Raw genomic sequence first — 22,679 nt, 5'->3', positions numbered from 1 at the left:
GTAGCACATGACAGGGTGACATACATTTACAGAGGCAAACATCATTATTCAACCCCTAATTTGAATCCTGCAGATAAGCACCCTCAAGAGAGAGATATCAATTATGTTTTGGCTGAGACACTGGTCACCAAAGGCACTTCGTGCGTCAGTGTGGATTATCTAAGTGAAATAATGTAAGAGCATAGTTCTGAAGCCACCTCATTTTCACTAGAAGATTGGGTTTCCCTCACTGAGGCGATGATTACATTTGTGACACACTCTTCACTTAGGTAAAAGGAGTGTAATTATGGGCTTGACCTTTCGGGGCATCTTCTCAAAAATGAGAATAAAGCTGTGATTGCTTGAGTTTTGCACATTTCATGAGCTGTGCTCCTATTTCGCGGGGTTAACTCATTTTGAAATGGTGTACACCAGCACACGAAGACATTTCTTTTTAACTAATCTCACCATGTTTTTGGGAGAAGGAAGAGGGAGGCGGACACATAGAACAAGAACGTTGGTTCTTATCTTATCTTGGCATCTGGAACCCAGAACAAGAACTGACTGTCTAGACATGATATTGTTATGAATATTATGTGACTGTTACACCCATCAAATTTTGAGGAAGGTAATTTCTGTGGTAAATGTGGTAAAAGTGTCAAATCTATTAAACAAATGCACATGGTCTACAAGTATAACACTATATCATCTTGAACTCATTTCATAACTTTTTTCTTGAGATTCTGAATTCTTCAGATCCCTTCATTTTTTCACACTTTCTTCTGCTGTAGAACTATGTTTAAATGAATCATATTCCACACTCAGAAAGCTTGGGCATACCATAGCAATTATACACACGTGGACAAAATTGTTGGTACCCCTCAGTTAAAGAAGGAAAAACCCACAATTCTCACTGAAATCACTTGAAACTCACAAAAGTAACAATAAATAAAAATTTATTGAAAATTAAATAATCAAAAACAGCCATTACTTTTGAATTGTTGATTATTGTTGATTATTTAAAAAAAACAAACTAATGAAACAGGCCTGGACAAAAATGATGGTACCTCTATAAAAGATTGAAAACTATTTGACCAGAGTGACATGATTAACTCAGGTGTGTCATTTAATTGACATCACAGGTGTTTCCAAACTCATAATCAGTCAGTCTGCCTATTTAAAGGGAGACAAGTAGTCACCCTGCTGTTTGGTGAAAAGGTGTGTACCACACTGAACATGGACAACAGAAAGCGAAGGAGAGAATTGTCCCAGGACATCCGAAAAAAAATTATAGACAAACATCTTAAAGGTAAAGGCTATAAGACCATCTCTAAACAGCTTGAAGTTCCTGTGACAACAGTGGCTCATATTATTCAGAAGTTCAAGACCCACGGGACAGTAGCCAACCTCCCTGGACGTGGCCGCAAGAGGAAAATTGATGACAAATTGAAGAGACGGATCGTTGGAATTGTATCCAAAGAGCCCAGAGCAACCTCCAAAGAAATTAAAGGTGAACTCCAAGGCCAAGGTACATCAGTGTCAGATCACACCATTCGTCGTTGTTTGAGCCAAAGTGGACTTCATGGGAGACGACCAAGGAGGACACCACTGCTGAAAAAAAAACTCATAAAAAAGCGAGACTGGAATTTGCAAAAATGCATGTTGACAAGCCACAAAGCTTCTGGGAGAATGTCCTTTGGACAGATGAGACCAAACTGGAGCTTTTTGGTAAGGCACATCAACTCTATGTTCATAGACTCAAAAACCAAGCATACGAAGAAAAGAACACTGTCCCTACGGTGAAACATGGAGGAGGCTCAGTAATGTTTTGGGGCTGCTTTGCTGCATCTGGCACAGGGTGTCTTGAAAGTGTGCAAGGTACGATGAAATCTGAAGACTATCAAGGCATTCTGGAGAGAAATGTGCTGCCTAGTGTCAGAAAGCTTGGTCTCAGTCGCAGGTCATGGGTCTTCCAACAGGACAACCATCCAAAACACACAGCCAAAACACCCAAGAATGGCTGAGAGAAAAGCGTTGGACTATTCTAAAGTGGCCTTCTATGAGCCCAGATCTGAATCCCATTGAACATATGTGGAAGGAGCTGAAACATGCCATTTGGAGAAGACACCCATCAAACCTGAGACAACTGGAGCTGTTTGCTCATGAGGAGTGGGCCAAAATACCTGTTGACAGCTGCAGAACGCTCATTGACAAATACAGAAATCGTTTAATTGCAGTGATTGCCTCAAAAGGTTGTGCAACAAAATATTAAGTTATGGGTACCATCATTTTTGTCCAGCCCTATTTCATTAGTTTGTTTTTTAAAATAATTATGTTAATCAACAATTCAAAAGTGATGGCTGATTTTGATTATTTAATTTTCAATAAATTTTTATTTATTGTTACTTTTGTGAGTTTCAAGTGATTTCAGTGAGAATTGTGGGTTTTTCCTTCTTTAACTGAGGGGTACCAACAATTTTGTCCACGTGTGTAATATGCATATCTTGAGCAATAAAAAGCTGAATTTTGAGTAATCCAATAGCAAGTATATTTACAGCAAAAACTGAGACAAAAAGACAACTCTATCCTCTCAATGTATGAATAATTGTATCTGTCAATAACACTTTAGAGGCTGTATACTGGATTCAATTGGAACTTAATTGTGAACATGTCTGCGACTGTTTTCCTCCAGTGGTATTTGATACAAAGATGTTGCAGTGTTTATTGGTTTGACTCAGACAATTTGCGCAAGACGCAAAGCCCGTCATACACTAGACGCTACAAAAGAGATGCTGCTTGAGTGACTATTTATTGTTTCTGACAACTGAGAATATTTCTTTGTCACAGCGCACTATTTACTGACAAGTCATGCATGCCTTTTATTTATAGTCTACTGTGACTGTATTTTGTAGCACTAGCCAGAACAAATGAAAAGTCAAATTCCCCCCCAAAAATCCAAGTTTTGTCATCAGGATGCGTTCAAATTAAAGTGATATTGGCGCATTTGCATCAGCAGCTGCTACCATGGTGACGCCAAAATCAATGCAAGCAATTCTTTTCAGTCAAACCACATGCCTGCATGCAGAGAACCCTTGACGCTCAGAAGCAGTCAGACATCACTTAAGCGTAAAGTGTCTCTTTCTTTGATAGCCTCTTTTCTGGGGGCCCTGTTGGCAGGGGTCACCGTCCTCCCAGTTCACCACATTCACTGCCTGCGTGACTGATTCTGAGCCGCGGATCTGCACGGAAAGCTGTTTGGATAACTGTCAGCTCTCCCTCTCTCTCACTGCCATCAAAGATGAAGGGTCATTTTTCTTCATCTCACTGTGACTCTGCTCAAGACTTCTCCCTCCAAAATGCAGAGGGATGGTTTCCCTCCCACCAGCTCGTAATAGACAGCTCATTTTTGACTGACAGTAAATCCAGTGTTTATACTGTATTTTTGTATGGTGGGTTCATAAGAGCCAGTGATAAAGCAATGAAACCATGTTCTGGGGTGAACCACTTGTTTTTGAATAGAAGTGCAATTCAGCCTTGAATATGTTCAAGGGCTGATTATGTAATCTCTGTGTGTGTATGTTTGTGCACTGAAAGTCTTTCCTTCTGATGTACATTTCTTTTCATATCAAGCCTCAATGTACAGACCATTAAATACAAAATCCCACTGCATAGGCAGCAGAACAAGCATTGAAGATTTTAGCTGTGCCTGCTGGTTTGTGAACACACGGAAACTTGTCTACAACATGGAGCAACAGAGCACCCCAGACAATGCCAAATATTATACCAGCTTCCTCTCCTCCAGATGCCACCATTTATCATCCTCAGCCACAGGACTCCTAAGCATCTCTCCCTTTGGGTGAGGGATTGATGGTGACCTCAGCTCAGTTTATTGAGCGTCCACCTACTCTTCTTGCCTAGTGAGCATGAACCACACAGCCGCTCTCTCCTCCGGTCCACCTCCTTCCCCTAACTGCTGTGAGGCAGACAGATTTCTGCTTCGACAGGTAGCCTGGACCACAAGAGATGTCAGCTCCTTATAATTCTCAGGATGCACCGTGTGGCTGTTAGGCCCTGACAGATAGGGTGATGGGATCCTTTCTGATGTTCTGTTTGTCTCAGAAACCATCGTTTCAAAACCAAAGTGAACAAGGTCCCAGCCTATCTGTCAAAAGACTACACAAAGGTTGAAAACTATTCAGCACTTTAAATGTTATACGTTCTGAGCTTTTCCATCTAGAAAGCGCATTTGTAAACACTTTAAAATCCCAAGACAAAATCTGCTTGATGCTTCTTCATTTGACATCTCATCTCATATTTGCAGTCAAATGACAAAAACAAAAAAACACACCATCAATTGCAGCACACCTTAAACACTCACGCAACTCAGCCGGGCTGACAAGGAATGATTGATTTTTAAATAGGGACGTTATTGATCCTTATCCAGGATGTAAATGAAAGCCTCCTCTACATCGCTGCTGACAGCCTGTGCCGGTTCTATTAAGGAGATGAGAAGGAACGTGTGAAAAAATGAAGGCCATCTGTCTTGATGGTGCCATGTCCCCTGTATGCTGTGTCTGATGTAAACAACTCCATTTGTCAAGATATGACGAACCTTGAACTGTCATAACGCACCGCACATCCACTGAGACCCCAGCCTCCGCAAAGCAGAAACTCTGCAACCTCCGACTGGCTTGTGCTAAGCCGAATCTTTTTCATGACACAACTCCACATATCTTTTGTGCCCCAATCGTTATCAGATAACAAAGGTTGGTAGACAGTGACTCGACAAATAGGAAAATGCTTGACTTATAGTGTATGTTCAGTTAATATCACAGTGTAGTGAGACTGAGTATGTGCCCTTATTATCCCACTTAATTCACACAGAAAGCTCCTCCTTCCCTATACACAAACAGTGCCAGCATGAAACCCCAGCAAGTGCTCATTTACTCAGTATCACAATAAACACTAAAATTATCAGATTGCCATTTTTGACACCAAAGAATATGGTAGACATTACTCTTATTCTTTTAACAAACTAACTCCTTCTGTTACCATAAATAGTGTTTTTGTCATTGTTTCTGGGAAGATTCTTTCAGGTTTCACCATTATTTGTTGAAATACAATGCAATTTCTTGTTGTTACCAGGATGGTCGCTATGGATACCATCGCTGACGCACAAGCTAGCATGTTGTTTGAACCCTTTTCTTTGAATTGTGTACTTTTCAAAACTGTTATTTTTGTAAATTTCCATAATTGTTTGATGATCTTCTTTCAGTAGAAATGCATAAATTTTAGTGTCCCAGTGATGACATATTTGTTTTTCGTCCTTCTTCTGGTAAGCTGACGCACAAGGTTCAGAAATTACAAGTATTTGCTTTATCTAATAGAACAAAATACATCACTGCAGATTTTATTCTAGGTATCTACTTCAAAACCCATTAGAAGAAGCTCATTCAGGTACAGTCGATGGCTTGGTGCTGAACTATGACTCATTTCCGGCTTTTGGATTCCACTGCTAGTTTGCTGTTGATGCAACATCTGTCATCTGTTATCTGTCTAAAATCCCCTTCCTTCTCTGCAGTCCGCTTGAGTAATTATATTATTAGGATTTTGCTGTTACTACAGACATATCTGACCCATTGCAGTTGAATAATAATAATTAAATCGCATTGGTCTTACAATTTTAAAAAAAACGTAGAAATATGCAAAACCAGACGACAATAAATGTATAGTGTATGCCAAGTTTAGGAAGCAAACATTTCACAACATAATATAGTACATATATTGAGAGTATTTAAGGTGTGGGAGTTTTTTTTCCAAGTACTTTTTATGTGCTATATGCAAAATTTACATGGAAACATTCCAGAAATACTAAACTATCAGAGAAAAAGGACCAATTTATTTACAAGCAGGTTTCATGCAACCTGTACTCACTGTGCATGTTTTTATGTTGGTCCAGCGAGGTAATTTTTTGTTATATTTATATCTAAATAACATTTCAAACTTTAAACAACAAAAACAAGCTTACTTACTGTTACCTATAATCTCCTTGTGTCATACACCAAAAAAACAAAACAAAATTAATAGGAAAAAAGGTCAGAAGATTCATTTATGAACATCTGAGGAAGTTAAACAAGAAGAATGTGACACTGAGTCTGGATTTTACCAACCACCTATGTGTTTGTATGTAACATTTTAGGACCTCCTGGTGTTGCTCTATGTCACTATAGAGGCCACGTCTTATTTCTTTTTAACACCAACCATGAATGGAATTCAAAACATGGTAAGGCTAAGTGACAATAAGTGAGCCATCTATTCACTCAGTATTTTTTACTTGCATCCAGTACCTTAATTACTGTAAATAATGTGATTATGGTTAAAAAGCTGTTTACATGCACATTGCGCATTTCTGATTGTCTTTTTATATTTACATCACTGTGGAGGTACTATTTCTTATTTTTTTTTTAAAAAGGAGAAAGAAAAAGAACCACATCAGCATTTAACATTTTACATCAGCATAAGGAAACTGAGCATTTTTGATGAGGAAAATTATTTATTGAACAATGTAAGAAGCCTATGCCTAACTGGAAGTTACTGTTACACAGACCCCTACCATTTCAATTGCATTTTCTGTTGTAAAAATCATTATAAAACCCTGTAGCCATTGTGTTCTAATAAACAGAAATCTTGGGGTCACAATATTCTCCCTTACTTAAACTGACAAAAAAAAAAAAAAGACTGTCACTAAAACTGTAGCCCACGTTTACACTTTTGACCATTAGCAAGCAGCACACAGTTCGGCATCAGAATACTTTTACTTTGAATGATAGAGTTTAAACTCACTCCCACCAGCCAGAACGACCTCCACCCTGTACTGGTTTCATTCATGGGCATCCAGAAATTTGATGGTGATCTGAAAACCAGTTAGGAATTAATCCAGTCACTCCCTGTAACCCAGTAACACAGATAGAGTCCGTAATGAGGGTTTCCTGGAAAGTGCTTGAGCCAGCAGACCCCACAGTCCAGATGGTTAGTTGTGGTAGTAGTCAGGATATTGCCAACTGTGTACTACACTGTAAGCTCCAACCGTAAATCACACTGAGCATCCAAGCAGCCAACTCTATCTGCCCATTGGAGAGCATTTGTAACGTGATTCTTAACAGCATGGTATCGATTTTAAACTCTTAAACTAACAGATTCTTTTAAGTTACACACATTTTTTTGACATGTATACTTATACTCCTTCAATCTTTTAAACTGTGGTAGATACCACTTAGTAGAAGCTTAGAAGAACTTAAAAAAAAGTCCTTCATGTGCACCTCCTGCCTTCCTACAGAGGTTTGCCATCTTGTCTGCATCCAAGTCCTGCTCCAGCTAAAACACTTATCAAAAGCTCATGTACCTCCACTGAGGGAAGCTAATGAAAACAAACTGCACATTTCTCGTAAGAAATGTCAGCCATGTATGCGACATGGACATTTGGGCTGAACAAAATATTGATTTCACATCTAAATCCAAAATTGAAACAATGCAATTAGCAAAATTAGCACAGTCAAAAGTTTAGGCTTTCATGTCGATGGTTTTATACATTTTTGCAGTCCGTGTGTTCCCTCACATGTTTAAAAGCTATTACACAGAGAAAATGGGAGCAAAGCTAGACCGTACAAAAATGATGTGGCAAATCAACTTGCAATCTGAATAGCTGTCAGAAAACCTGCAATTATTCAACTCTATAGATGCAGGCAAACAGAAATGAGTAGACAAAAAAAAAGCAGCGTAGCTATTACACATTCTGACAGGGTACTGTGATGACATTTACTACAACGCAATGGCAAGTATCTCAGCAGAAAGTGGAATTACTAGAAAATATTTTGGCTAAAATTGGTATCAGCGCAGAACAAATTAATGTGCAAGCTCAGCAACAAAATGCCTTGAAAACAATAAAAAAAGAGGTAATAATAATAAAAATTAATCTCAAACTGGATAATATATATAAAGTCTTACTAACCACTAGCCAGCAGCCAGAAAAGCAACTACGTTTATTATATTCAGACACATAAATAGTACAGGCTACAGCATGTGGTGTCCCCTTATCATAAATAGCATATAATATGCATCAGACAGCCCATAAATATGAACTGCAGCACAGAAATGCCAAAGGGACTGTGTCTTGTGGGTTTTGAACAAACAGTGATGGCATTACAGGTTTGACCAGCATCGACAGGTCTATTTTTGATCTATGAAGTGTCTAGTACATATATTGCAAAAATAACAACCACAAAAAAGGAAAATACATTGATATAGTAATAGTATGATAGCACATTAATAGCGATAGGTGAGTGCATTAGCACAGATGCAAATCAAGGTAATGTTTGAATTTCCCCACCACAAATTCATGGTGTCGCTAAAAATAGAGCAAGATTTCTTGAGCTGTTTCCTCAAAATACTGAAGACCCTGTTTCGAAACTAATTACATTGATAAGCTTAAATTATTGCGATATGAACAAGTTTTCTGGAATAATGGGACTCCTGCAATTGCAGATGATGTGGATGTCACGCTCTACTGCACAACAATCAAGACTTCAAGCAGCAACAGCTACCAAAAAGACGATAGCTTTGAGTTTTGAACGCATAGACTTTGCACATACGCAGTTCTGTGTCAACACTCTTCCTCGTATTGCTGCGTGAACCAGTGATTCTCTGTGGACAGTTAGTCTGCAACACCAAAAAGTGTCGAGACACAATCGTGCCATTGCAGTCTTGTTTTTTTGGCCCGTCTCATGGAATTATTTAGCAGCTGCTGATATAAGCTGTTAATGATTTCGAACACTTGCAAGGATGATAAGCCGCACCTAAAATGAGAAGCCATTTCCTGAATGTTTTGTGCACTGCTCTTTTCTGAGAAACACAGAAGGGAAGCAATGGCGAGCAAACGGTAAGTGGTCTACACATTTATAGCACCTTTCTACCTTCATGGTACTCAAAGTGCTTTACAATGTGTTTATCATTGACACTCCTATGGTGACTGAACTTCTTTGCCTGCCTGCCATTGGGAGCAACTTGGGGTTCAGCGTCTTTCCCAAGGAACCTTTGGTAAGGGATCAAACCCCCAACCTTGCGATCAGTGGACAGCCCGCTCTATAACCTGAGCCACAGACGAGCAAAAGATTAAGGAAGCTAAGTTTTAATTTCCAGACAAAGCTAAATCAAACTTGAGGCTTTTATTTACAAAGTAAAACCTATAAAGCATCTTTTAAACAGCACTAAATACTGTTTTGGTCATGACACATCAAAATTAATAGATTTAGTGCAGTTATTGTTTAGTGACACTGACCTCGAGGTACATTATTAGCACCACAAGAAAAAAGTGAAATGAATGTGTGATTCAATTGTGTCAAAAATACATAAATTAATCTATTTATCTAGTAATGGAAGAATATTTTCTCTTTCATTGCTCATAGATTTTTTTTAATTCACTATTTTTCAGATTTTTATTTACCAGTGACATCTTTATTTCATAATGCCACTATTTATGACAGTGGTGTCACCATTCTTTCAGCCACCAATGTTTCCTGTCGTTCTTAAATTACCCACCCAAACAACCACTGCTAAATTTTACTAGAAAGCTGCTGTTGGCTTGAGCAGCAATACTTTAGCACAAGAAGAATGAAGCAACTCAGAGCTGCTGTAAACACAAGCACAATAGTTAAATTGGATGAAATACAGTTTTACCTTACAATGGTGCTTCACATTATACTAGGAATCAAACCATCGTTATCAAACTGAAATCGCAATTTGGTATGCAACGATGAAATTGCAATTTAGTATATGCAGTTGGCAGCATCTCTGACTTTAACTGATTTAACACATATATGCTTACATAAGTGTAATAAATACATGTAATCTTTTTACATCTTTAATCTCTAATCTTTGCATTGGAATATAGATCAGCTAATGTTTTGACGTTGTCTTGTGGTAAAATCTGTTACACAAAAAACACTGAACTGCAGTCACAAAGGCTTATTTTTATTTAAATACCACAACTAGTCATTTTTTTCCCCAAATCATAACTAAGCTAATTTGTGACCTTAGACCTTTTTTAAAGAGTCAGCGTTAGCATCGCTAACTAGCCCTCCTTTGCTTGCGCAGCCACAAAGAAAGTCTGACTGCCTTTTTGATCTCATGATCACAGAGTTCTCTTTCTCTGAGAAACGTCTTCAGATTTAAAGCCAAGCTGAAGCTATTCTAAATTAAGTAGGCAGCTGCTGCTGTTTACAGTGTTTCTCCCCTTTGATACCGAATAACAGACGTTTTTTGCTGCAGACATTTTGACTCATCAAAGCACGAAACGCAGATGGAGCAACTCAAATTAACAATGTTCTCTTCCATTAAATATCCAAGGAAGCCCCCATAGTGAGCTAAAATGTACGATAACAAATCCTAGACCTCACCTGAATGTAACACATCCATCAATGAAGTCATTTATCTCACTTGTACTGTTACAGGTGTCACATGTTAACGTGTTTCAGGCTGAGGACTTGTGATTGACATAAAGTGTCACTATTAAATAAAAAAGGACTCTTGAAATGAAATGTCTGTTGTGAAATAAAAATGAAAGAAAAACTACAAAACTGTTTGTAGAAACCCATCTGAAGAATGCCGTCATGACAGTTTATATTAATAGTGCTGAAATTACTGTACTGTTACTTTAATTAGTGTTTCATGTGCGTAATTTACACCATTAACTCATGATTAGTTACTTCATTCTGTATTCATAAATGGTATTTGATAATTAAATACATTTTTAAAATACATTCTAAAATGAATTTAGTATTGAAAATGTCTTAATTCGTGCCTATAACTCATGAGTTTCCCTTTTGTATACGCTCACTTCTCCACAAATAATTCATAGCTGTTAAACTGCACGCACATAGGCCACCAGAAGAGATGCTGCATCGCTGGGTTTGAGGGGGAAAGATCAACACTCTATATGTAGTTATAGGAAGCATCTTTATAAAGAACATCACTGTTGAAAATATCATGGTGTTAGACTGTTAAATGGAAAAAAAAAAACTCTGTAACACCTGACATTTGAAAGAAATATTTTTGACTTTGCATCCGACAAATGATTAGACTGCAGCTAGAAAACTCTGACTCCCTGCATGACAGCTAACCTGTCTTAAGGAAAGACACATTATGTGTCAGCTACTGTTAGATCCTGACCTACATGTTGGGGATAATTCAGAATTACTAAATAGTTATTCAGGTTACAGCTTTAAAAAAAACAAAAAAAAACTTTTCTTGCTTTATTGACAGGATAGTAAAGAGAGGAAGAAAGGAAAGCGGGGAGAAGAACCTGCAGCAAAGGGTCGTGGGCTAGACTTGAACCTATGGCTGCTGCATCGGGGGCTATAACCCTTAGTTATGGGTCACTTGCTCAACCTGTTGAACTACCACAAGCCCAAGGTTACTGCTTTTTAAGCTGTCACATGTGTAAAATCTCTCTTTGGAGAAGCTCATGAGGATCCTGCAACTGTGCGATGCTGCAGGCAATTAATAAAGTGAGAGGAAAGAATCCTTCCAACAGCTGGAAGCAACAAACTAAACTTCAGCTGTTTAATAATTGTTAAACCCCAGACTGTATGTGCACCTCCAACAACTAAAGGCAGACAAACTGTGCCTTTGCACTCTGTGATATTTATGAACAGTGTAGGTCCTGAAATGTGGAAAATGCCTGATGTTCGGACTTTATCAGCAAGAGCTCGCTTAATTAAATAATTGTTTTCATAAAGTAGGTGATTTGACGCTTTCTTTTATTTGGCTGCGGTTTGTTCAGGCAGTATAAGAGCAGGAGACAGAGACAAAAAGCACAAAACCTAAAGTGTTAGAGTTGGCAGCACTGGGAAACCTCAGGAGACATCTGATGCACACAACATTTTATATACTCTCCAGCTGCATTTATTCTGTAGCTAATATACCTAGACAGAACAGTATGTTTAAAAACTTATTTTAGCTACCGTTTGGAAAAAAATAAGACTTGTGGACAGCCCATGCCCAGTTTAACCTCTAGTGGCATGTAATTTTGAGCAACATATAATGACAACGACAGAATGCTGTGAAAACCATTCACAAAACTTAATTCTAAAGATGTTTTATATTCATATTCAGACCATGTTGAAACTGCAAGTCAACCACATGTAAGTAGATATTGTTAATGTTGTTTGCAAGATAAAATGTTGGCTTTACTCACATACAGAGTATCTGATTCTCAGAGTTGGCCAGACAGATTGCTATCTGCACCCAGATGGTTTATGACAGTTTATTAACCACTTCCACGGGTCAGCCAACACATTTGAATAGACAGTTACATCTATGGCAACTGGAATCTATCCTTTATAGCTAAGCTGTCCCAGTAGAAAAGACAAGGGAGGTTGTTTATAGAACGAGTTTGTTTTCACTGCCAATAGAAACACCATGTTTTTCACGCCATTATGTCTCTCCCTTCTCCAGCACATTAAAAGGTTTGATATTTTAGAATTTTTCAGTTCATATGGAACTTTTTTTGCACATCTCACAGACTAAACTGTCTGCTTCTCTTAATCTGCATTTACTTTGTGGTAACATTAAGAGAAAATCTGTAATTTTGAATAGATTCTACCTCTGCCTCATCAGTGTGCATCAGGAAAAAGGCACTTAAAAAATTGTGCACAAAGAAATCTTATTTGACCTTCATCATCACATTATCTGGAAGCTTAAAATATATTAATTTTTCAGCGATTCAAAAGTGGAACCGAGGGTTTGGGCTCATTAGCTCAGGTTATTTTCCCTTTGGTAGGGTAGCAACTGTAAAATTATCGTCACCGAGACGGTATCAGATGAAGAATTTCCATCTTAATTGTCTGAAAACGAAAAACTATTTTCTCCCTCTCAGAAATGGGAGAAGTGTTTGTATTTTACATTTCAGTCATCATCCGATCGAGTAACTTCACTCTGGAACTCCTCACTGGATTGGGTGGCCTATTTTTTGAGCCTGCAACACTCATACTCCTCCCCTCAAAAACATGTGATACGATCACATAGCCTGAAGCATGTTTTAATGAGTTGCTGAACAAAAATAACTCTTCTTTTTGCTCTCCATGGTGTGTATAGATTTGTTAAGTGGAAAATAAAGTGGCTCGACTTGGTTAGTAGACTGTCTCACAAACATCTTTCTGTGAGACATTTCAAATAGAGGACCTATGCTAACACAAATGTACATCAGGCTTTGAATCAGTCAGACCCATGAGTAAACTAAGAAGGAAATCACCTTGTCTGCTATTCAGCCTGGAGCAATGCGAAGCTGCGTTTCCTCTCCACAATGGATGTCTGTTGCTTTTGATCAAGTTCCCAATCACATCAATGTCTGACCTGCTCAGACTCCATCCCTCCGTTGGCACTCATGCCATTTCCGCTGGCAATTTATACCTCCAGACTGGTTAGTGGACTCAATCTGCAAGACAGCATCCAACTGGTTAACGCCAGAAAGGACCGGCAGCATCAAAAGCCCAACTTTTGTTCCAGCTCTTGGGTAGCAAATTGTCACATATTCAGCAGCACGCTGTAGTTTTATTTCTGCCGCTTCAGCAGCAATATTGCTCGGTGTCTAAATGAGGAATCGCCAAATGTTTTCACATCAAGAAAACCCATTTAAATACACATTAGACCAAAGACCCCATTTCATTAGAGCTTGTTCCAAAGCACCCCATCTGATATGATCTTTGTTAGAGTTTTGGAACAAAATTATTTAACTGTGTGTCCAGAATTATTTAACAGGGCACACTGTGCAGAGAGTAGGCAGTAATGTGGGTAATCATACTTAGGATCCGAACAATCATCATTTTGCATGATCATTGCCCTGATTTTCAAGGCATTCAATAACTGTGTGGTTTGCTACCACCACTGATTGTTTCCACCTGTCAGTCTGGAACTCACAAGTCCAAAGAATAGGCATCAATTATTTTAAGAATCTCTTGGTTAGACCAACTCAGGCGAAATACTTCAGACACTGAGAAAAATTCAATAACATATTGAGCAGATTTGAGATTACCTGCTGAAGTAATGCCTGTTTAAATTTAAGAAGATAATGAATGTTTACTTTAAAGTACATTTTAGCCAAGAATGAGTGATCGTTCTGGTCCACCGAAGCCACAGGGGCAAGACTGGATGTAGCTGTTATTTTAGAGAGACTTATTAAAATAAATTAATTCTAAAACAGGAAAGCGGTGTAGAAAATAATATAAAAGAAGTTGACATGAATTTGATCAAGATTTCAAGTGGAACGGGTATGGGGTCAGTTTAAAAACAAAGTAATCATACCCACATTTTTTGCAAAGCTGCATGGTGTTATTATACTAAACGACACAGTACCTCCATTTTACCTCCACAGGGTGACACTTAGACAACAGCTTTATATTTACAGCAAACTTTTATTCATTACACTAATCACCTAAATTTTCCTAATGATGTGTAATTCCAGAAGTTCATTCAAGCCGAATATATTAAAAACAACACACAACAAATGGTCACAGAATGTTTTTCTAAGATGTTTTACAGTCACATACAAACCGGGCAATAACTGCAAATGGACTACATCTAAATATTTTAGTCTACATTAATATTTACACCACAGTTTTACTATTATGCACACTTTAAATATTTTAACCAAAAGTCCACATTTACTGTTTAGAAAAAGAAAAGGGGACCTGAAATATTTCTAGCATTTGCATGTACATTGCCATAAAAAAGTATTTGCCCCCTTCAAAACACACCAGCAAGTCGGCTTCTGAATTGCTTAAAAAGAACTAAATGAAGGTTTTGGAGTGGCCTAGTCAAAGTCCAGACTTGAATCCGATTGAAATGATATAGCATGACCTTTAAAATGCCGTTTATGCTCGAAAACCCTCCAATATTGAATTAAAACAATTCTGCAAGTAAGAGTGTGCCAAAATATCTCTCCAGAAATGTTAAGTGCTCATTGCCAGTTGTAGAAAACGCTTTTCAGTTGTTGCTGCTGAGGGTGGCCCAACCAGTTATTAGGTTTAGGGGGCAGTTTCTATTTCACACAGCGCCAGGATTTAAAAAAAATAAAATCATCTTTTAACAAAACTACATTTTGTGTTTACTTGGGTTATCTTTGTCTGATATTTACATTTGTTCAATGATATTAAACAATGAAGTGGGGAAAATATGCAACAAAAAAGGGGAAAAAAGCATTTTCATTATAATGTGCAATTATAGAAAAATGCAGTTACTGTCACTGTATGGTAACGTACTTCTGAGTATAATTATAGTAAGAACTACACAAAAATGTTATTGTAAGAGGTCTCCAAGATGGTGAAATGGTTAAAATGGCAAATTAATTAAATTTTATGCAGATATTGATATTTAGATCACAGATTTACTGTATTGTTCACAGCACTTAGTTGCGATATGTCCCTTAGGTATAACATTTCGATGCCCAAAAGCTAAAAGTGCTACACTAAATTTCGTCCTTAAAAAGTGTCCCTTTTCATCAAATGTCACTTGTGTCAAATTAGACTCACGTGTTGTATAATCTTGGCACAGTACCCTCCATAATTACACATGACTACACTCATGAAAGCTAATTGTTCATTTTAATTAGCCTGTAATTCTCTACAGTGGGGATCACACTCAGCATAACAGGTAAGGAATTGCAGAAGTGGATAACTTTCACGTGTTCTCAAATAGCCTTTGTGTGTGCGGCAGTAATAAGCACCGCAATGTCCACAGCCACAAGGCTCCAAGGTATATCACATGTGGTGCACAGCACGTAGGGAACACAAAGCCAAGGCAGACAGCAACTAGTAAAGCTGGAGATAAAGAGAAAAGTAGTGACCCTGGCTATCTGAAGATGAAGGCTTTTCTCCTTGTTTCCATGGAAGTGCTCAGTATGTATAGTCTGTTCCACAAGACTCATCATTAGCACCACTAGAGAAGCTAGCCAGTTCAGACATTAATTCTTAGACTTCGTTCAGTATGAGCCCAAACTGCTACAGTTCATTAGTATTTTACAATGGTCTCTTGTTTTTATACAGAAACAAAAGATTTACATGTTAACTATATAAGAAAACCGGGATAGAACTATGTACACTACCAGTCAAAGGTTTGGACACACTTTCTCAATCAATGCTGTTCATTTATTCGCATCATTTTCTACATTATAGATTCTTCTTGAAGATAAACATTTTGTTTTACAACATAATTCCATATGTTTTCTTTGATAGTTTCGATGTCTTCTACAATGTACAAAATAATTAAATAATAGCTATTGAATGAGAAGGTGTGTCCAAACTTTTGATGAGCTCCACATCAAAAATCTCATTTAAAAAAAAAAAAAGGTTCTTTTCTGTTGGACAGTTAAATGACACTATCTTCACTGTACTTATATCATCAGAAGATGTTGTTATTTTACAGATATTTGAAAGAAAGTAAATCCGTCTGTTAAGGGTTGAAAAATTGTCACTTTTTTTTTAAACTGTTATTTTACAGATTTATCTTGTAATATTACAGGAAAAGCATTTCAATTTACATATTGACTTTTGTAAATGGCAATTATGTGACCAAGAAATTTTTTTTTTTAGAAAAAAGGATTTATTTATTTTAATTTTTAGAATATATGCTCTGCTGTTAGTGTTAGACATTCAAAAGTGAGTTCAGCATTTTTTATGAACGGAGCATATACTGCATGTATATTGAAAGAAAAACGTTCCTTATTCACATAGAACATCTTGGTGCACACTGTTCAAACAAAGGTGGATAATGACATGTGGGATGAGAGCCTGCTATTGCCATTTGGAAATCAATATAAGCAGTTACAATATCCCAGACAATATGTATATAATCACAGCACATTTGTTGTAAGTACAGAGGAGGGTGTTCAGTGCAACAAAAGGTCAACAGGTGACAACAAATCATGTCTGCCGAGTTGCAGTTCATTTGGTTTTAATGCTGGTGAGCAAAGCATTCACAGCGAAGTGGGTCAAGGATTTCCATGTGGAAATCTTTTATTTCTGAGGTTGTGACTTTAGAAAAACTAGGACACTATATCTAAGAAAAAAAATCCCATTTTACTGCAGAAATGGCAGAAACAGTCAGGAAAAAATATAAGTGGACAGCACTTGTGGCCCAATGATTAAACGCTAATAAATAAATAAGCATGAACTCGACCAATGTAGAAATAATTTTATTATTTGTTTCCATTATACCTATTGTTTCTCAAGGTTTTTTTTTGTTCTTTTATGGATCACTCTGGTAACATTGAATTTTTAATGGCTTTTGAAAATTCTAATACATTTTTAATAAAAAAAAAACTGTGTATAAATTACCACAGATGTACAAGAAAATAACTAAAAAAGGACAAATGCTATAAAATCACCAACTTACACTACAAGAGTTCACCTCACCTGAACATATAATGCAACAATTATGTCCTGAATTCAATACTAATACCAAATGATGCAGTAGTAGATATAATTACCACTTGCATTGATTGATTCAGTGTTTTGTGTTTGTATGTGACTGAAAACTGATTGTGCTTCTGCGCATTCAACCAGATCAGTAATGTAATGTATAAGCACGGCGAGTTTCTAACCCTATTAGAATCAATATTCATTGCAATATTTTCACATTTTTGCATGGTTGGCAGGTACAGGTATTATTTATCTGACTGCTAGTCAAAAAAAAGTCCGAGTGGTTGCAGCTTTCTGCCATTTTTTGATGTCCCTCAACATTACCTAACTTTTAGACAGGCCGCAAATCGGTTCATTATGAATAACCAACTTAGATGAAAATAAGTTGGGAAAATTATGAAGATGCATCAGGAGCAAAGATTTATTTATTACAAGTTTGTGGGGAAAACAAACAACACTGTCTTTAAACAGGTTCAGTTATTGAAGAGTATCATCGACTGTACTTCGTTATTTGACATGCAGCAGAGCTGCTTGGCATTGCAATTCATGTCAGATCAGAAGGTCTATATGAATAAATGTATTGAAATTGGTCCTCCTGCACAAACATTTTGATGACTTTCTTTGTAATGTAGAGCATACAGGCACACATAATAAACCCACTGACCTCTGCTGCAGTGGAAGAAGGCTGTATAGTGTATGCAGGTAGAGCGTGTTCACATGACATTACTCTGAAAATATAAATACTGGATGATCTTCCATAGGCTATTCTTGTGAAATAATTTCCATCTCTTGCCATCCTGTCTTCTCAAATCCCTTAAGGGTGATTGAGTTCCTATTTAATACTGACCCAGTGTAAAAGCGGACTGAGTGGAATGGCATATTTGACAATAATCAGCTGATTAGCACATGAGACTTGCTATACTATAGCACTTACAGTGAGTTATTAAAATTTTTGAGATTGCCTCCTTGTCAGTTGCCTCCTGCCAACAATATGTCACCTACTACTATAGCAATTACACCCAACATATCAGCAAACTGCGATTTTTCAGCCAGAAAGCAGTCATTATCTTCCATTATGCACAAAGGCTATACTCAGGAAGCTTAGCCTGACAACCCAGCAAAACAGGAGCATCTTCCAGGAAAAAAACTAATAATAAAAAGAAGTTCTTGCATGCATTGTTTCTCCAAAATGGACGTTATTGTCCCATTGTCGATAAGAGTGTCTGGTAGACAGAATGTGAATATATCTTTAGTGATATTTTGAGCAAGGAAGAGTGCCTTTCAAAGGGGATTGCGGTTACTAGGCAACAAGCAGCAGAACCAATTGAGGACTAAAGTGAAAAAAAAAAAAGTTTCCCTCTCTCTCTCAATCATGCAGTCTCTCTCTTATACAGTCTCTCTCTTACACATGTGTAAGTCTGGGCTTTGCCTGCAACCAAAATCCCCTCTGAATGGGGTTTGACCATAGATAGGGGACTTAACCCATTTCTTATGCTCACGTGTAGGATTTATGTCCAATTGAAAGTGAAAGGGAAAGCTTAGATAGCAGAAAGGGTACACAAGTGTTGGTGAAAATCCATGTTGGTATGCTTCAGACAGCACCCTGGTTCTCTTTCTCCATCCCCTTTCAGGAGGCGTTAGGGGCTAAAAATCCAAATTGCACATGATGTAGATACAACCATAAAATAATACTGAAAGCAAACAGCCACCCATGTCCTGCAAAAATAAAGCAGAAGTCAGAATGAATGCTATCAATTCCAGATTTCCAGGATGTCTTGTTTTTCTTTTACCTCCTTCTGAAACACTTTTGTTTTTTTGGCTTTGCCAGCACATAGACAATTAGCTACGCAATATGGGCACAGTAATTGAACACAGTGCTGTGATGACAGGCTCTAGTTATTTGAATCTGGACATTGTTTTTCTGTTGTCTCACCTGTCATGGAAGGAGATGTAAGAATATAAATATAACATGATGATCATCTTGAACAAAACTGCTTACATCAGAATCTGTTTAATAACCAGCAAAGAATTATACCCCACAACCATTATTGCTAACACTCCCCTACATGACTGATGCTCTACATCCATTAAGGGAGAAGTAGGGAGAAAGTGCACGCCAAACAATGTTTTTTCAGAAACTGACAACGGGTTGTTCTAATTTCTGTGCTAGAGGCATAATGCCCGCTGATGAACTGCGTGGAAATAAAAAGCCCACACTCTTCTGTGTTTGAGAATATCTCTGCTTGGTTTTCAGTTAATTTCCTGCTTTTGTTATGTTTGCACATCGTCTCTGAGCAAGTCACACCAGGTACACCGGCAGCGACAGGTATTGACTGGTGGAAGAATAAACACTGACTGACTGCTGGGAATGGATAATAACTCCTGGAGCATCCTGTAAGCATTTTTCCACTCACTGCAGATGCTCCAGCTGCCACAGCTGCCTGTGTAACACTAGCAAAATCTGCATTCATGCTTCTCTTAGGTTAAGCCCTCGTCTCCCCATTCATGTTTTAGACATTTGATTTTTGTCACAGTCTCCGTTATCTGCTCCGAAAATGTTTTGTTGGAAGTTCACTTTGACACATTAGGAAGATATGGAAATGTTTTTTCTATCCTTTCTTTCAAAGGATAAAGAATGGACCTTAATCCAATTCAAAGTCTTATAAAAGCAAAGGATCTGTGTAAAAAAGAAAGGAATTGGCTGCAGAGCACACATACAAGAAGAAAATGATTAAAGGAAGTCATAAACCAACAAAGAAAAATCCTCTCTATTGGCTGGAACCAGACAACACCGGGAGGCTGAAAAAATATGTGGTTTTAAAATGGATGTATGACTCATAGCAGATTGAACATTTATGATCCAGGTTTCATTGGCTGTTTGACATCAAGGGCTATGGTAGGAGCCTTACATGCCGATGCTCTCTACAAAAAGGCAGAAGAAGCTTCTATGAAGTGTGCCTAAAGGAGCTGGTATATTTTTAATGTACATCTAGTCATATAGTGCCTTGACCTAGACATTTGTTTACACTGCTTTATAGTTCTGCAAGCTTTAGGATGGAAAACTGCAGTGAAGTAAATATTGTTGTTAATTAAACACTACAATTAGGCTGATATGATCAGACTTGTAGTGCAGAGTCAAATCGTGCCTTAGGGTGAAAGAGTGAATCAGAGATTTAAACACTGTCATGCGAAATGTCAAGAATTTGAGTTGGCCCCAAGTAGCCGCTGTTTTTTTCCCGTTTTTATAAAAATGCTAAAAATAAAGCTTTGTGTGCGTTTGTTTGCAGTATAAACCTTCTGATTATGAGGGGACACAGTACATTAGGTAAGACTCTAGTAGCAGAACAACAGAAGCCCTGGGATTTAGTTCAAGAGATTGGCCATCTAAGTCCTGTAAACAACAGTTAAAGGTTTCAAACTCATATTTAATGCATGTTAGGGTGGCCTAAGAAAAGCAAGGTGAAAATAAAATTAATAATGTTTGTACTCAAAGCATAGGTTATTTTTCTGTTCTTTCCGAGAGAAATGATGCCAGGGCAGTCTTATAAGTCGATTATTGACATGATTGTTGACATTTCTTGTTGTTTTAGCTCCTCAGGACCCAGTCTGCTGAACATCGGAGCACATTTTGTGCACTACCCTTCTCACACTTAAACAAATTCACATCCAGGAGGTACCGGAACAGTCATTCCTTTTGGCAACTGAATATCAGCAGCTGGGATTTGAGTGCCTTGCTTAAGGGCACTTCAATGAATGTTTGCAGAAGGAGTTTTCTGTAATGTATGAATGCATGAACAACAAAAAATATATTTTTTGGTTGCAGTCAGATGAACAACCTCCTGCTTTCTTCTTTTTGTGCCATGTCCGGGGGCACAACAGAGGTAGAAGATAGACTATGCAGTATTCTGTGAAGCTCAAAAGTCAATGCTCACAACACAGATCTATCTCTGGACAGGTTGGTCCATGTCAAGCAATGCAGTCCTCTAAGTTGCTGCACGGGGTTAGTAAGCACTGATTTATATATTCATAGCCTACAGACAAAACATTTTGGATCCATGTAAGGGCCAGGGTCACCATTGCATGCTCATAGCTCAAGTTTTTATTTTACAAATTATATTTTTGTTTTTATATGGTATGTGAATTCATGAAATATGAGTATGTCTAAGTTACCTGCATATGCTTGGGGAGAGGCACCTCATAGACATAACAGGTTGAATCTGTGGATTTCTGGCCCTGAGGAGACAATAATAGGTCGGGTTATTTGTTGTATGACAGTTCATTTTGTGCCATTGTAATATAACTTGCACTTAGATTTCAAGGATGTGTACGAGGCACTTTGCTATTCATTCACTAAGAGCAGAATATCTACTCTATATAAGTCAAAGATGAATGCAATTTATATTTCATTACTACAATAATTCCAAGAAAAAAAAGTATATACACTACCATTCAAAAGTTTGGAGTCACTTAGAAATGTCTTTTTTTTAAAGAAAAACATTTTTTTTTTCATGAAGATAGCATTAAATTAATCAGAAATACAGTCTAGACATTGTTAATGTGGTAAATGACTATTCTAGCTGGAAACAGCTGATTTTTAATGGAATATCTCCATAGGGCTACAGAGGAACATTTCCAGCAACCATCACTCCTGTGTTCTAATGCTACATTGTGTTAGCTAACGGTGTTGAAAGGCTAATTGGTGATTAGAAAACCCTTGTGCAGTTATGTTAGCACATGAATAAAATTGTCTGGATGACCCCAAACTTGTGAATGGTCGTGCATTATTTTTTGTTGTCTAAATTCCAAGAGCCTGATATCTGAAAAAACAAATATGTGTTCAGTCTGCAGATTCTATTTTCAAGAAAATGCATTGTCAAAGCACAGACATGTTGTGAAAGCTTTACCCAGTGTGGGCACTTAGCAGGTTGGTTATACAACCGGCAGCAGTTGTGACCAGCATTTCATCTGCATGCAGGGCAGTGGCCAAACAAGATTTTTTCATAAAAAACATTTTCCAGGAAAATAATTTCAGTCAGCAAGTGGATTATTTGTGCAACATGTGGACCATTCACTTTGGTCCAAACACCTGTCTGACATTATGATGCATATTTATCATCTGAGGGCATTTCTCAAATTCTAACACATCAGTGCACTGTAACACTAATTGATAGCCGTGTATCTAAGACTTCAAGTCTTTAACATCTGTCTCCTGGGTAAACTAACATGTTCAGT

The sequence above is a fragment of the Acanthochromis polyacanthus genome, chromosome 10 (genome assembly GCF_021347895.1).
Source record: "Acanthochromis polyacanthus isolate Apoly-LR-REF ecotype Palm Island chromosome 10, KAUST_Apoly_ChrSc, whole genome shotgun sequence".
In the NCBI taxonomy this organism is placed as follows: domain Eukaryota; kingdom Metazoa; phylum Chordata; class Actinopteri; family Pomacentridae; genus Acanthochromis; species Acanthochromis polyacanthus.
Note: the sequence above shows the minus strand (reverse complement) of the source record.